Consider the following 17,176-nt stretch of genomic DNA (forward strand, 5'->3'; position numbering starts at 1 on the left):
AGATTTTTCCCTGACCTTCTTTTCTCTGTAAATTAAGGGTGCACACTATTGCTGAAAAACACAATCACTACTTAGCAGTCAGATGTCCGTATGCACAAAGGCACAGATCCCTAAACAAGACCATATCTGCAGATGAAACTTTGTTTGTAGAAGCATTTTTTTTATTTGGACTAGCACCTCATGACTACACCACGTTATGTACGAGAAGCTGCAAAAGACACAGGCGCAAGTGGAATGTACAAAACATAGTGACACAAATTTTTAAGTAAATATAATGTGCGATATATTGCATCACCAAAAATTATTGAGGTCATGTACATATATTGCGCGATAAGTTGATATATTGATTATTGCGACAGGCCTACCTGTTGCGTACAGCTCAGTGATAGTATGAATCTAAGTTGCATTCGTAAAGGCCTAAAGATCTGCCTCGGGAACATTTACATTTCTCTAACACAGAATATACATAAAAATTAATCAAGGCATGAAGACACATTTTTATTTCTCTCAGCTCTTTGCAGTGCTGCATTTCTAATGGCACATGTTAGTTCTTACAAATTTAACACAGAAGTCTGTTAAAATGACTCTTACCTATACAGCGGTGTAGACTGTACTTGCGGGAGAGGCAGTTAGCCAACGGTGAGTCTGCAGAGGACTTTTGAACTCTCGTTTCAGTGCAGACTGGCCAAAACATACCCTGCACAGAGCACAAGTACCTGCAACATGACAAAATGACAGAAAAAAAAGTATGATGCTGTGAATTGCAAACATTAAATTTCACATAAAATGGTAAAACTATTATTTTTAATTTACTATTTTTATAAATAATTAAAATTATATTTCATGAATTATTAATATGCGAGTTTTGATTAGCGACATTAATTGAAACCAAAGACTCTCATTACCACTTTGCATCGGCATGATAGGTAATAAAGATGTCAAATTATATCCCTTTTTGCGCATCACACACTACAGAAAAATACTATAAAATGCTATAGTAAAAAACGGTTAATTGGTTAAATGTAAGTTACCTTACTGTATATGATGAAAAATTGTAAGTGGTTTGACATCATATTATACATAATTGTACTGTAAAATACTGTAATAAATTATGATTTTTGTTTTTATGTAAACCTATTATACTTAACTACCATAATTACCATTTAATTTATGCTGAAAAACAGTAAAAGTTGTGACATCACATATGATTGTATTTTATTTATATAGATGTTTCTTTTATATTTTTGTTATCAAATTATTTTAGTACCATCATGGTGTTTTGCCTTTGTATGTATAACCCTGTGAACTGTCTGTATACAAGTATTGGCCATGTTTTATGGACAGTCCACTTACGATGAACTACTGTGATTTATTGTGGCTTTCTATTGAGCTGTATTATCATGGTGGCTATCAGTACATTTTAGTAGTTTTGGTACATTTTGGTAGTCTAAGTATATTTAATTGTGGAAACATTTTCAGTGTATTTTTGTGTTGAATTTCTGGCAACCACAGCTGTGATTTTTTTAGAGTAAATTTTTATTTATTGCACATTGTAAATTTAGTAGACATTGTTTACAGTGCAGGTCATTGTATTTTTAGATAGCTATTTCTTATGTAAAATGCTAAATATGCATTTAGTATGCAACTTCATACAAATCACCAGCTGTAGAGGTTGGTCAAGCGCCGACAGTAAAATCCTCTGTTCATTCCCACCATACAGATAACGGGGAAACTAATCTTCCCATTAAAAACCCAGTAACCTCAAACCCTCTTAACTCCTATAATTCCTCTGAGAGGAGGCTAAGAAAGACTAAGATAGAACGGAAGACAGAGAGAAGGAGACTCCGAAAGCGGGACAGACTGAAGCTGACTGCGTCAACTCTCTCCTGACAACCAGTCTGGCATGATGCGTGCTCTTGTCTTGAGGCAAAAGAGCGCCCGGTCACCGGCCAGCAGTGCATACCAAAAACAAAAGCCCAAGGCCGTGGTGTGATCTTCCCTCTCACTCCCTTTTCTGGCGGAAAACGGATAAGGGAGAGAAGGAGCGACGGAAACCATGCCCTGTGCAGGAGTTGTGGGAACAAGGAGGAAGACCACCGTTGAGCTTGATGCAAACCCTTAAGACTATGAACCTTCTAATAATATAGTGCATGTTAAAAATACAGTGCTATATTATTAGTCTTCCTGTAGTTTGAACAGTAGAGGACGGTGTTAGCAACAGTAGGTCATACGTTTGATTCCCAGGGAATGCAAGAATTAATATAACCACCAAAAAAAGAAAACACCATAAAAAAATATTATAGAATAAAAACGTTTAAATTATACAAAAAACTATTTTTATAATAAAAACAAAAAATGAAAAAAAGAGACATTCTTAATTTTAATTTTAATCATTTTACTAGTGCACACGACCTCTTAAGAAGCAAAAAGACCAGCAATTTAAAACAGTTGGAATAAATGAAATACGAAGAAATTCACAGCCTTTTTATCTGAGAATGAATCAAAAGAAACCGTGTAGCACAAACTGCCTGTGGTTAAAAAAGATTCAAGAGTTAAAATCATACACTATATAACATGTATATACATGTATTACTTATAGACTTGTGTCTCCACCCCACATTAAAAAACTACACATAACAGCAGCTGACCAACTGATTTGTATTACTGTACAACAGTTTTGTAAGAACATTAAATGTCACCACCTGCTGAAGCCAGGACAAGGTCAAAACTCACTGACACCATTACTGACTTTTGGGGGGAAAAAGTAATCCATAAATATTTTACTGGTAATGGTCACTGAGACTATGATCACTGAAAGTAGTTTCAAGATGTACTTGTGACAGATTACTCAGATGAAAGACTTAATTATCTGTGTCAGTGATTTAATATGAATATTTATAACAGTTGAGGACAACATTTCTCCTTTGTCTACTAGAAACATTTCAAAATAGTCTGTTCTGTTTATAAATTCACCAACTGTAACATATGCACAGCACATATACACACTCTCATCCTCGTGCCTCGCAATGCCGCTTAAAAGTGAATGAATAAGATGTTCTGCACACTTCCATTAATTAACCTGCTTGTGTCATTTTCATTGAACAGTGCACGCGTAAACATGTGTACTGTAATCAAGCTCACGCGCTGAATGAATCACTGCAATGCGATTGATATAGGGCGATAGTTTACTAAAAACGGACTGGAAGACAGTGAACCTACCTGTTGCAATCGATGTTTAGTTGATCAACAGATGGTCCACTGTAAGGCTCGATCTCTAAGTCGAATAATATCCCAAAAGAGAATGTTATTGCTTGACTTGATCGCTGTTAAAAGCCTGCGTAATAGGGAAATGGCCGGTGTTTTGATGAGCTGTCAGGAGGATACATGTTAAAGTGTGCTCTGCTCCGTCTGTCACTGAACGCTCGTACTTATTTGAGAGTCTGTACGTCACTGCCCACACCCGCCTGAATCACCTCCTCGTGCTCGAACATCTGCTGTTCAACTGCTCACTGGGCGCTCTGTAGGTTACGAACCGGATCATTGTTAATGGCAGCTGAATCATTCCATGCAATATCGTTTTTAAAACAATTTGTAAAAAATGCTCATGTCACTTAAGTTAAGTACTTATTTGGTACATCAGTCTTTTAGGCTGGTGAAACACAGGCACTTAAACTTAATCTATTACACAATAGAAGAAAAAAAACGAACAAGACAAAGGGCTTTTTTATCAAACAGAATAGAATGTTTTAAAGTGAAACAAACACATACCACAAAACATCAGTTCTTTAAATCCATAGCTAATGTTTGCATGGTTATATTTCCACCAAAAACGATGTCACTTCCTGGAGGATTATGCCATTAAGGACTTTTTTATGTTAATAGGAAACTGTATGATTTGGAAAAAGTATGAACCGTAAAAGAGTATAAAAGGAAAGGTATGCATTGATATTGAGAAAAAACATATAAATGTATCACAAATTAAAATGTTTTGACTGTAACATTCTTTTAAAAAATAAGTATATAAAAATATGAAGAAACACCTGGGGCATTTCTTAATGAATTGCCAGTTTTTGCATGTTAGAAATTCATGGATAATAAATAAATAAATAATTGTCACACGTCTGCAAGCCAAGGAAGTCAAATTATTATCATTTTGAATTTAATATTTTGTTAAGTATATTAAAACAGGGACATAAATAATGGGGACATTAAAATTTACTGCAGACTCACTGGGAAGACTTTTCTCAAAATGTATTATAATCTAGTCTGCTTTATTTACTGTATAAGCACTACCCCACTGAATATACAAAAACTAGAATAATTTTTCATGTCTTGGCAATATGATAATTAGGTTACAATGAATGTAAACACTTATAATTGCTTGTAAACTTACTTTAAAAGTTTTATATTACCAAAACAAAAAACAAAAAAAACATTTTATTGAGAACTTGAGAAAAAATAAATAGGCTAAGTACAAAAATATAGGTTAACAGTTATAGCTGGTATTTTGCCTTCATAAACTCTGACCTTACAGTTTAAGCTTAGTTATTAACAGGCCAACTTTATGCAGGTGCACGTTGACAATAATGACTGAAACACATTAATTCAAGACCAAATTAACAGCACAGGCATTGTGTGCAGACTGTGCACCCTGTTTTTATCTGCACAGGCGCTGGATACAATAATTAAAAACAAACAAACAAAAATCTTAAAATAAGCATAAAAACAGGTTAAGATACTGAATCACACACAAAGGACAAGAAATATTTATCATATTTCATTTTCCCTGTTGTTCCCTTTTGCCTATTTACAGTCATAGTTTTTGGACCTCAGGGAATGGAAGTAGATGGTGGTAAATTGTGCACCTTAACAAGGGCTTACAATGCACTGTAATGGCTCTGTAAATGTGACAAGACAGAGTCGTCGCCACAGGAGACCTGGGCTTTAAGCAGAAGCTGAGATGAAATGCTTTTCTCCTACTTTCTCTGTGCACCTGCATTCAGGATGTCAGATAAGCAGTCATGTGTCCTGCTGAGAAGATTGCCCCTGTTACTCCTGCATCTCACAAACCCCAGCTCTCTTAGAGGTCTGGAAGTGCATGTCTGGTGATTACAGCTACCTTGCCAGCGCAGGAGACTAATGTATTTGTAGGCTACCAAATTCTGAATAATCACGATTCAACTGACCAGCTCATTTGTTTAGACATGCTTCTTACATTTCCAGGTTCACAACACAGAAGTAAACTATAGTGTGGTAAACTTCTATAGAGGTAAATGAAAGGCCATGGAAATTATAATTGTTGCATTCTTATTTGCTATTAAAAAAAATCATGATTACGTTTCCATGACTGTCCACGAGAGGAAAAAAAAATAGAGAGAGATTGATCACAGCAGTCACTCGAGAGAAAGAGGTCACATTTACTTTCACTCCTGTAGTAGATTATTAGAAACACCACTGCAACAGCATTTACTAGTTTTATTTGTTTGTTTTATGGAATTTATTGCCAGGGTGAAATAATGCAAAATATAGTGTTATAAATGTATAACATTCTGGTCAAAAGTTTGGAATGGGTTTTTTTTTAATGTTTTTGAAAGAAGTCTCTTATGCTCACCAAGGCTGCATTTATTTGATCAAAAAATACAGTAAAAAAGTAACACTGTGAAATATTATTACTATTGAAAATAATTTATTTGAATATATTCTCAAATGTAATTTATTCCTGTGAGTTAAGCTGAATTTTCAGCATCATTGCTCCAGTCTTCAGTGTCACAGGATCCTTCAGAAATCATTCTAATATGCTGAATTGCTGCTCAAGAAACATTTCTTATTATTTTCAATGTTGAAAACAGTTTATGCTTCTTAATATTTTTGTGGAAACCGTGATACAAACAAAAGTTTGGGGTCAGTGAGGTTTTTAAAAAAAAATCTGCAAATTCAATTGATTAAATTGATCAAACATGACAGTAAAGACTTTTTAAAAAACATTTATAAAACAAAAACATTTATAATGTTACAAATGATTTCTTTTTCAAATAAATGCTGTTCTTTTCAACATTCTGTTTTGAACATTGATAATAATAAGAACCATTATTAATAACTGAGCACCAAATGAGCATGAAGACTGATGACACTGAAGACTGGAGTACTAGCTGCTAAAAATTGAGTTTTTCCATCACTGGAATATATGAAATTTTAAAATATATTAAACTATAAAATAGTGATTTTAAATTGTAATAATATATCAGTGACAGGAAGCGATTGAATCATTTTACAGACTTGATCTTTAAAACTTCAGAAAAATTAACTAAAGTCATTTCATTTGAGCAGAATTAAAATATTAATTCTATTTTTGTTTTTTCATGTGCTAATTGTATATGATTGTGGTGTTAAAAATGATGGCCATAACATTCAGATCATTAAAACATAAAGCTGGCATATGTAACGTGGGGTAGATAAACCATAGGTTAGCTACACCTGAGCTTGTGCTCCATTATGTCCTCCTCAGCTCACTGTGCTCTAGTAATCCCAATGAAGAGAGTCTGTACCCCAGGAGCGCTGTTCTCTTCTCTTCAGATCTCATTATTCCTCCAAGAAATGGGCCCTGTTGATGAAATGAGATCGAAGAATAAGGAACAGATGAGGCCGGCTGAAGTAACAGTGATGTATCTAATCGAGACAGGTCTGCCTTGGTAATAATCACCATTCAGTGATGGAGACCCCTTCCCAGAATTTATTTCAATAATCACCATCATGAAGCACTCTGAAGCAAGGAGGAAAAATGGAGGGGAAAAGGGGAATTAGCTCTATAATAAGTAAAACAGCTCAGTTTTCAATTTGCCTGCCTACTGAAAACTATCAGCGACTGCAGCAAAGGAAACTGTTGCGACTCAAAAGCAATAATTGTACCAAAGCCACGAATGCAAGTGTAATGTACAACAGTTCAATAAACGACTTAATGTTGAGTAACTTACATTTAAGACACAGTAATGCTTTGTTTACTTTTGTTCTGTCAATGAAATTAATTATAAACAAAGCCTCAGCAAAACAGCGCATCCGTGAATGAATCAGTTGAACGAATGATTTGAACGAATGACTCGTAAACACGGTTACTTGCTGTCACCTTCTGGTGTAAGGATGTAACCTGCAGAAAGAGTCACTGAAAATGTCACTGCAGAACCAAACTAATTTGAGGGCTGGAACTAGCTAGAATTAACTTTGGAGATTGTTATTGCAAAAATAATGGAAAACACAACCATAAGCATGTTTATGATGGTGTCAATTATCAACATTTATTTATTTTTTAATAATGAGAGGTAATGGTAGGCTATTTTAATGTGGCAATAAAATGTTATAATTCATTTTCCTGTTGGCATAAGAGCCAAAACATAAATTGCAGAGTCAGAGTGAGAAAATGCCAGTGGGCAGAAAAATGCCTTCCCTTAAATAAACGTGCAGCAAATGTGCCACAACATCAACAACTTCCTCTCTCACTTCTACAAAGCTTCACTCTGACCTCTGATGCCCTTGTGGGTCATTTTGAACCCCTGGCATTGGCATGACCCTGGCAGCACAAGTCAGGAAGTGTTAATTCCTTGTTCAAGAGGCCCTGTGTCACTGAACCAATGTTCTCCACGGCTGTTTGTGGCACTGTGTCTGGGATCTTCCTCTTCTTTACAAATCAATCGTTCTCTGGAAGCGGATACTTCTTCTTTTCTTGTCAGCTGTTTTCCGGCTCCAGTGCTCTTGTGACCTGTGCAGCAGATGACAAAGATGAAATGATGGTGGGATACAGATTTGTTGAGTGTGGCAGATAAGATACACTCAATTAGGATTTCTCATTCTAACTGTGATAATTTGTTGATAATTTGTTGGTCAAATTATCAAATGCTAAACTCTCAATTAATTTAGACTGTTCTCATTATTACAAAAATGACATTGGTGTTCCACAATCTCCTATCTATTATCTGTTAGTTGTATAGTTACTTTGAAGACAAAAGTTGTCTTTGAACACAAGAGCTGTTTTACACAAAGCTGCACTGATTTCTGCATTCAATAAAAAACATCATGGATGCCCAAAAGACCAATAATTGTTTTCCTTGCTGTTATTCTGTGGCTGCAATCTGAATATTAATTAATAAAATATTCATTTTATTATATATATTTTTAAAAAATATTTATATATTTATATTTAAATAATGATTTGCACATTGCTCTTATAATGGGACCTTTATTATAGAGCAAAAACAGGGAAAAATACAACAACATGCAACATGCAGAGAGTTGCATATGTAAATTATTTATTTGAAAAACAAAACATTTTGAATATTAAAGGTTCCTCTCTCTCTCTCTCTCTCTCTCTATATATATATATATATATATATTAAGTTAAAGATTACTAAAATTACAAAAAAAAAATAATCACTTGACTTGTAAATTAAATACTGGATAATGCCATCTAACAATTTCTAACCATAAATCAAGATAACTGGGACTTTCATAACTGGGACTATTAATTTAAAAATAAATATTGCAATAACAACTGAATGGCAGCAGTAAAGCCAGACGCTTTTAACCTACTACTCCAACAGGTCATTACAGTCAATGACCTTAATACTGTCTGAGTGAGCCTTAGACTTTATTTTACAGAGGAATTTTAACTTATATGACAACTAAGGAACTTTGAAATCTTTAAGAGTGAATTCAGCAATGCGATAAAATCTGGTTCTTCGTTGAAAAGAGCAATTGAAGAGTATGAAGAGTTCATGGTCTCAGACATCATGAATTATTCAAATCTGAGCACAGTTGAGCGAATTTCACTGGATATCTGCTGAAAACACTATTATTAGCCTATATACAGATGATATTCCGACTCTGACTTCTGATGATATTTTCATAGGCATGAATATATTAGATTCCTCTGGTTAAATAAATGCTTTCTGTGAAATATGAAGAGCTGCAGAGGCCATAGGATTATAGGTTTGTAACTGGGATTGACCACAGAATCTACCAAAACACAACGTATATTATTATTATATCACACTAGAGAAATTACAAATGTGCTTAATGTGAAACAGCTTACCAGTAGTGACAAAAGAAAAGTGGAAAACATTGTAAATCCTTCATGAGAAAAGGAGACAAAGAGTGAGACGGGAAATGAACAGAAAGAGAGAATGAAGACATTTTAGAGGGCCACAGTCCAGGCTGCACAATCCCTCTAGATTTATAGAGATTCATGCAGGCCAGTTAAAACAGACGGTAACACTTTATTTCGATAGTCCACTTTAGACATTTTACTAACAGTAAGTAACTTTGCAACTACATGTCAACTAGCAGTCATTAGAGTATTAGTAGACTGTCTGCTTAATATCTTCTAACACTTTATTTTGATGGGTCAACAACTGACTATCAGAAACTTTGCAAGTATATTTCAACTTATTCTACTAACCCTAAACCTACCCTAACAGTCTTCTCTGAGAGTTAGTAGACATGTAGTTGCAAATTAATTAGAATTAGTTGACATGTAGTTACAAAGTTACTTATAGTTAGTAGAATGTCTAAAGTGGACTATCGAAATAAAGTGTAACCAAACAGACATTCCCAGAGACAGTTACGGGCCAAAGCCCCACAGATATAAACTCAATGAACATCAGAACACATTCATTCAATAGTTCGCTCAGTAACATCTCCAGCTTTGCAGATACATGAACCAGACTTGCAAAAAGCTGGGAAAACATTTTAGCTAACATAAGACATATTAATGCCTTAGTGGGCAAATTCTGTATTTTCACTGAAAGGAATTAGCCAACAATTCAAAACAGGCAAGACTATTGAGAGTATTTTTTTTCCATTGACAGAATTTAATAAAATAATAATTATAATAATAATTGACCATTGCCCACTTCCACATAAGTCACTTTCAAACCAAGCAGCTTTCTGCTGGTTCTGTTCAGCGGATTTGCATGACCAACTTAAACATGAATGAAACTTGCATGGGGAACATTTTCGCTCTCACATGAAACTCCCCACATGGCATGGATTCCTATCGAAATGACTGAATTCATCCACATAATTTTACTGAGTAATGGTAAAAGTGACCGCACTTTAACACCCATACTATCCATTTAGTTGGATAAAATCAAGTCTCTCCTAAATATTCTTTCACTCACATTACAGAAGTAAAATTAATTCTAAATGCCATTTCATGCTTTAATGTATTTAGCACTATGCATTTGCACTCAGAAGCAGAAAATGCACAATATTGTAGAAGAGTGATCAGATATTTTGGCTCTCACTTGCATTAATTCAAGGAAACTGTGACATTTATGATTAAATGGAAAACCTTCTGGAAAACCATTAAAGCCACAGAAAAATAAATGCAATGAAAGCCATAATTTTGACTTTGCTGTCACAGATTAAGATTTATAATTTACTTTAGAAAGAACTAAAGGTAACAAATCTCTCTTTTTTAAACATCAGTGTGGAAGAACATGGTGAAGGTCAAGCATGATGCAGTAGTAGACAGTATTTGATGGAAATCCTCATAACACCCTCATTCTCTGTGCTGACAGACAGGGTTGGATTATTTAACATTGTAAAATTCATCTACTTTGGCAGTTTTCTGATATGATGTCACTGACTGCTTTATCATTTCATGCATTTCATGCAAACCCTTGATGATGTCATCAAAAGGTCCTATTATGCTCTTTTACAAAGTCTTGAATTTGTTTTGGGGGTGTACTAGAACATGCTCTCATGCTTGGTGGTTCAAAAAACGCATTATTTTTCACATAATTTACATTATTAAAATACCTTTTTTTCCCATCCTGGCACAAACGGCTCGATTAGTTCTGGCTTTGATGAAGGTCCGCCTTCGAAAGCATAATAGGACCCCTTTAAGAGAAATCTCATAATGTGCTTCTCATTAGATTGTAGGTGGCAGCTTGTATTACTTTTGATCTTCAATCATTATTTGACAAGAGAAATGTTCTGTCGATGGCAAACAAACATTGGTTGCTAACATTTGTCCTCTCCAGCACTCCTCTCCCTCTCACAAGGGGGTTGGTAACTTCAGCTGACTCAGTTTTGAACAGTTTCGCAATTTTTACACTATAAGATCTTAAACAGCCATAATAATATTTCTAATTTTCTCAATTCTAATTGTTATTGTTATTTTATTCTTTTTCAAATTAGTTTAAATAAAAAGTCTACTAAAAGTCTGCTTTTTAAAGATTCCTGTTTTGCTGTTTAAATTTGTTTTTCTGTTTTATCTGTCTGTAGAGGGAATTGATAAAAAAAGGACATTACATTATAAATGCAGTGCATATCTCAGCCCTTTGAATTATTGCTGCATGACAGATTAAGTGCTTGTAAAATGGCCTGTAGATAATGGTATGGGTTTTACAAATGCTATAAAGTGCAGTTCCATCTGATGTTACAACATGGACCCATAAAGAGATCCTGTATCTGCATATTCTGTTTTGTTTTCATTACAGTTACACCTATATTCATTCATATAGCAAATTTAATCTCAGTATTAGAAGAGTACAGTTCTAGTGGCTGGCTGCAGTGACAGGTAGAGCTGCAAATTATCTGCATAGCAGTGAAAGGAGCAGCCATGAGACTCTATAACCAGGCCTATATGTTGTTTCAGAGTTATGTTTATGAAATAATTATGGATGGACAGGCATTCTCACCACAAAGTCTATGCACAATTTCCACGGTCTTTGGTTATCTTTACAACCTTTCACTGAGACTGCTGAGCAATTATTTGAGTAAGCAACCACCCCACCGGTTTATTGTTTTTGCATCATCAATTTCAGATTAACCAGCCCCTAGATGTCTCCGAGACCACACTTTATGGAAATGGCAAGTGCACTCACTTATGCCACCATGTTTGATTATTATAGTAAAGTTCATGTCATGTTCATTCTCCAATAAGAAACCAAATTTTTGTCAGATGTCAATTGACACTCACATGAAACTCACATGAAAATATGACATAGGCAGCACTCAAATATATCTGCAGTCAATTAATCGTGCAGCAGTAAAAAATAAAGCTTAAATAAAAATATAAACCGCTCAGTGGCGCCCTCTTCTGACACCATTACATCCTCACAGGCCACCCAAAGTATTTGTATTCGAGTCATTCTACAGAAGTGGTGTAAAATGCTGCCCCCCATATATATGCTTTTTTTTATTTTTTTATTTTTTATAAGACATATATGGACAACTGACACATATTTACAAAAATCAAGATCATTTCTATAAGAGACAATATAAAGAATTCATGTAATAACTGAACATATATTTAAATAGTGGTTTATATGTTCTTCTTTAAACTTAAAAACTAAATATTTTTTCATCCTAATGTGCCTTGTCAAGTTCTTATGAAATTTAGCTGACGTGGTTTTTCTGGCCTTTTAAAAAAACAAAACAAAACAAAACAAGCACAAACAGTCTATTATATACACTGATGCAGTACTTGGCCACACCACAAACCATGTGACCAGGAGGCCAGATTAAGCAGTCTTCCCACCCTGGACCTCATGGTGAGTATATACCGTTTAGCATTTTGAAATATATTTGCCATAATGTCAGAAAACTTGGTTGTGTTTCATTACCGAACTTGTTAACAAGAACATTTTTTTATGTGTTTTTCGTGACTTTATTCTGTTCATATCATTGATGTCTGCATTTTATGTCCTCACGTGTTAAGATAAGGGCACATTAAGGTTGAATTGTCAAACCTGAAACAGTCAATACCGAAACACTTTTTGATAATACCGAACAATCAGGGGCGGATTAAGGTGGTCAGGGCAGGGGCCCCTAGGCTGCTCTTTGTGCAAATGAGTAAGGGTTTTTTAAGAAAAAAAGAAAGAAAAACAGAAATAATACCTTGAATACTTTTTTTTATGGTCACCAGGATGGGGCACATTGTGTATAAATAAAATTTTTATATCTTCAAAATCTTACATTTAACAATAAAAAGGATAAATTTTCACACTAAATTGAAACATAACAAATAATAGAAAATAGTTCTGAAATATTCTAACAGCTAATATAGGTTCCAAAAAGTGTAGTAAAATTCATTATCTCATGCTGAATCAACATGCATGAAGATATTAATTTGTTTTCTATATATTGCACAACAAATATAGCAAAAACAGTAATGTTGTTAAATATTATTACAATTGACTTTTTTTTGTATATTCCTGTGATGGCATAGTTGAATTTTCAGCATCATTAATCCAGTCTTCAGTGTCACATGATCCTTCAGAAATCATTCTAATATACTGATTTAGTGCTCACTTATTATCATTTATTACTGGTGCTCAATTATTAATAATACTTCTTATTATTATAAATTTTGATTATTAAATTATTATTATACATTTTGCAGGATTCTGTGATGAATATAAAGCTCAATAAACAGCATTGATTTGAAATATATTTTTTTGCAACATTATAATGTATTTACTGTCACTTTTTAATCAATTTAATGTCCTTGTCCTACAATAAAAGTATTAATTTCTGTCTTTCTTCTTTTTATTTTAATCTTATTCACCACTTTTGAATAGTAGTACATCATGGTCTCCACAAACACATTAAGCAGCAAAAACTGTATCAACCTAACATTGATAATAGTAAGAAATGTTTCTTGAGCATCAAATCAGCATATTAGAATGTCTTTTGAAGGATCATATGACACTGAAGACTGGAATAATGGCAGCTGAAATTTCAGCTTTACCATCACAGCAATAAATTATTGTACAAAACAAAAATATAAAATAGTATAAAATATATAATATATAAAATAGTCATTTTAAACCGTAATAACTTGTAGTACATCACTACAAAAATACTTTATTACAGTATATTTTTTATTATTGATAAAAGCATGATCAGCCTTTGTAAATCATGTTTGGTAAATCAACTTCCAATCCAAATCTAATTTAAGCTTCCTTTTTTCTTTTTCTTTTTTCTTTCTGTGGTATCCATTAAACATCTACATGCTGTACTGCATTGTAGCACACAAGGTGTTGAACTGCAATCTCTGCTTGAACTGAAGAGGGCATTAGCACACAACAAACAGCTAAATTCACCAGCAGCTGTTTTGTAGTGTCTCTCTTCTAACAAGTTTCAAATCTGGGACATGCTTCCTTAGGGAGTAACTTCACAAAGAGCTTTTAGCAAATAAGTTTGATGAGAAACCAGTCATTTTAACAGTCCCACCCCTTCACACGGAACAGTAATCTATTAAGCTAATTATGTGAGTCTACAATGCTAAGTTCATATGAGACATGGGACATAACCCCACACATCTACACCCCTTGTTTCCTCTGCATCTGATCGCTAGCATGGGGCAGAAGGTTATCAGTAAAGCAGCAACAGGGAAACGAGCTGTTGTCCACCGGAGGGGATACAGGACTGCAATTTATCTATCTGAGTGAAAGGAGGCTTGAGTTCAGCCGTAGGCTGTTATCTCGCGCCTGTAGAGACAGGCCGAGCTGACGTGAGAGAGAGGGTGTGCCAGCACAATGCCTACACACCCTGCACAGGGCCGGCACGCGTCAGCCTCCACCGCAGCCACTGCGCCCACACTGCACCCACACTTGCCGTCATACACAAAACCACAGCCCTTGGGGCTCAGGCTTGCCATCTGATACTCATCTGATCATTTTACAATGTACGCTATTACCTTAACATGACTAACACATACTAGAAAAAAAGAAAACACAATTGGCTGTTTTTATTTGAGTGGCACCACAGTTTCTGAGGCTTAATAAGAAGCACATGCTGGTAAATCTCGAAATAAACTGAAAGTTTAGTGCTTCTTTTACTGTGGTTTGACTATCTATCTATATACAGAAGTATAGCAGCCATTGGCACTGTAGCCTGGCTCCATCAACACTATAAAACCTTCATGAAACTTAAAGGGATAGTTCACCCATAGTTAAAAAAAAATGTACTCACCCTAACGTTGTTCCAAAATTGTATGACTGTTTCTTTTGAAATACCCGCCAAAAAGATATTCTGAAGAATATTTTTGCTGTTTTGTTCATATTATTGAAGTCAGTGGGCAGGCAATGTGATTGGACCAAAGACTTTGAAATAATGTGTGTAGAAAGTGTATTTCACTTACTGGCTAATGATGTGATGCTCATTTGTTTTATTAAGTTTTAATGACTGTGTCAACTGTTTTTGCCTACATTATGAAAGTCAGTAAGGTCCAAATCTTTCAAACTCCACCAAGGACTTAAGTGAAGTGAGATTTGTGTCCCATTGACTTTCATTATATAGGCAAAAACAGCCAAAACCTTCTTTTGTGTTCCACAGAAGGTTTGGAACTACATGAGGGTGAGTAAATGATGACCGAATTTTCACTTTTGGGTGAACTATCCCTTTACGATCAGTGTTTTGTCAGTGTCTTATGCTTAGTTATAAGCAAACAGTAAGGGTTTTCAAAGAGCCTTGTCCTACTTGAAGAGAGCCCTTGATGGATGAGTGATTTGAAGATGGGCTACATAAAAGGTTTGAAGACTCACTTCCAGATTAGTAATGTCTAAGGTGTGTTATTAGAGGCTTTATCTGCTGTAAAATCAAATGATAAGAGCAGGTCTGGGAAAAGAATCAGCGAATGCTGTCGTTACTCAGTTATTGCTCATATGCTGGCATAACACTCTTTACAGGCCAGGCATGCCGTTGCATGATTTCACCATCAGCATTTCTATAATACTCCACCCGAGAGGAATTATATTGCCTCTGAGGGATAAAAATCAAACTTCAGTTTGTTGCATAACCTCTGTGTTTTTCAACAACTTCAAAATTCATGGAATTCAATGGGCCTGCGATACAGCACAATCTGGGGCATAAATGATTTAGTGCTTTCTCTATGGGGGTGGTGGTTAAGGGTCCTAGATTGTGTCCCAAGTAGAGGTGACCCTGTAACTGTAGAGTTGTTGAGATCCCAATCCTCCTCTCTCACGAATGTGCCCTAAAGCAAGGAGCTCTTGAGGGACTGTTCCTGCAATATGCACATTTTAAGTCATTTTGGATGAAAACATCTGTTAAATGGTTGTGGAAAATTGCAAAGGGAGGGATAAATGATTCAGTGGTGTCATGCCCCAGTCCATACCTCACCAGCACAGTATGTTATGTATGGAACGTCCTGCAGTTCAGACGTAACGTAAATGCAAAGAAAAAGTGGGTAGAGAGAGAGAGCAGGTAATGTGACTGGAGTAATGAAATAATGTAGAAAGTGTATTGCACTCATTGGTTAATGATAAGATGCTCATCTATTTTGTCTCTCTGTATCAAGTTATTTAAAAAACTTAAAAATCCAATTAATCCCTTGTGAAAAATAAATACATACATAGCATGCTTTTATGGAAATAATATACTTGAATGTAATGTTTTTAGACACTTGATTGTTAATTGCAATCAAATGAAAATGCATTATAGTTCAAATTTATATTAAATGCAATCAGCGACTCTTCAAATACAATTAGTTGGTATCTGTAAATACAGTACAATATTACAAATATACTTTTAAGATTTGAAGTACACTACGTATGCACATTTAATACTATTAAGTGCACAAAGGATACAATGAACTTATTGTCAATTTTTGAATGAAAATTCATTTTAATAATTTCTGTGGAGCTTAAAGTCACATGGCTAGGAGGTGTAATGTTCCTGGAAATGGCACAACTATTTGCATAAGGAGCTTAGCATCTTTTTATATTATATAAAAATACATAATTGCTTTACTTTTTTGATAATTACAACATTTTGAGTAATTAAATCAAATATTTGCACATACATTTTAAGCTAGATTCTATAGGATTTTATCATCCAGGACATTCTTACTTTTTACTGACTCATAAAATGACATGAGTACACATGGAAATACAGGCCTAGACAATTCATCTGTGTAAAGAAGCCGTCCCTCGCAACTCAGAAATATTCCTTACTGAATCTCAAACATAGAAAACAGGTAATCATACTTTTGTTTGATTTAGAAGATATCATGCCAAGTGAAAGCTGTATAAATTAAAGGCTTATGAGCTGTGATTCAGTCAAAAAGAGACCTACACCCTACCTGGAGTTGCTTCTGAGTGCTAAGGTGTTGCCCAACAAACATGTAACCCAGAGTCCTCTTACCTCACATTGATTG

General features: G+C 34.7%; 1 protein-coding gene and 1 long non-coding RNA gene across 2 annotated transcripts in view; both read right to left on the reverse strand.

Moving 5' to 3' along the window:
• Positions 1–3,445, reverse strand: part of LOC107718402 (estrogen receptor beta-1) — a 20,878-nt gene extending 17,433 nt beyond the window's left edge. The window contains exons 1-2 of the mRNA XM_016525458.1: positions 3,220–3,445; positions 592–716 (exon numbers count right to left, since the gene is read on the reverse strand). The gene's annotated coding sequence lies outside the window, so the exon portion shown is untranslated. The remainder of the gene's footprint in view (positions 1–591; positions 717–3,219) is intronic.
• Positions 3,446–7,727: 4,282 nt separating this feature from the next.
• LOC107718433 (uncharacterized) overlaps positions 7,728–17,176 on the reverse strand; it is a 50,273-nt gene continuing 40,824 nt past the window's right edge. The window contains exon 3 of the long non-coding RNA XR_001637409.1: positions 7,728–7,750. This is a non-coding gene — a long non-coding RNA (uncharacterized LOC107718433). The remainder of the gene's footprint in view (positions 7,751–17,176) is intronic.

This window comes from Sinocyclocheilus rhinocerous, unplaced genomic scaffold (assembly GCF_001515625.1).
Source record: "Sinocyclocheilus rhinocerous isolate Xijiao unplaced genomic scaffold, SAMN03320098_v1.1 scaffold453, whole genome shotgun sequence".
NCBI lineage: Eukaryota > Metazoa > Chordata > Actinopteri > Cypriniformes > Cyprinidae > Sinocyclocheilus > Sinocyclocheilus rhinocerous.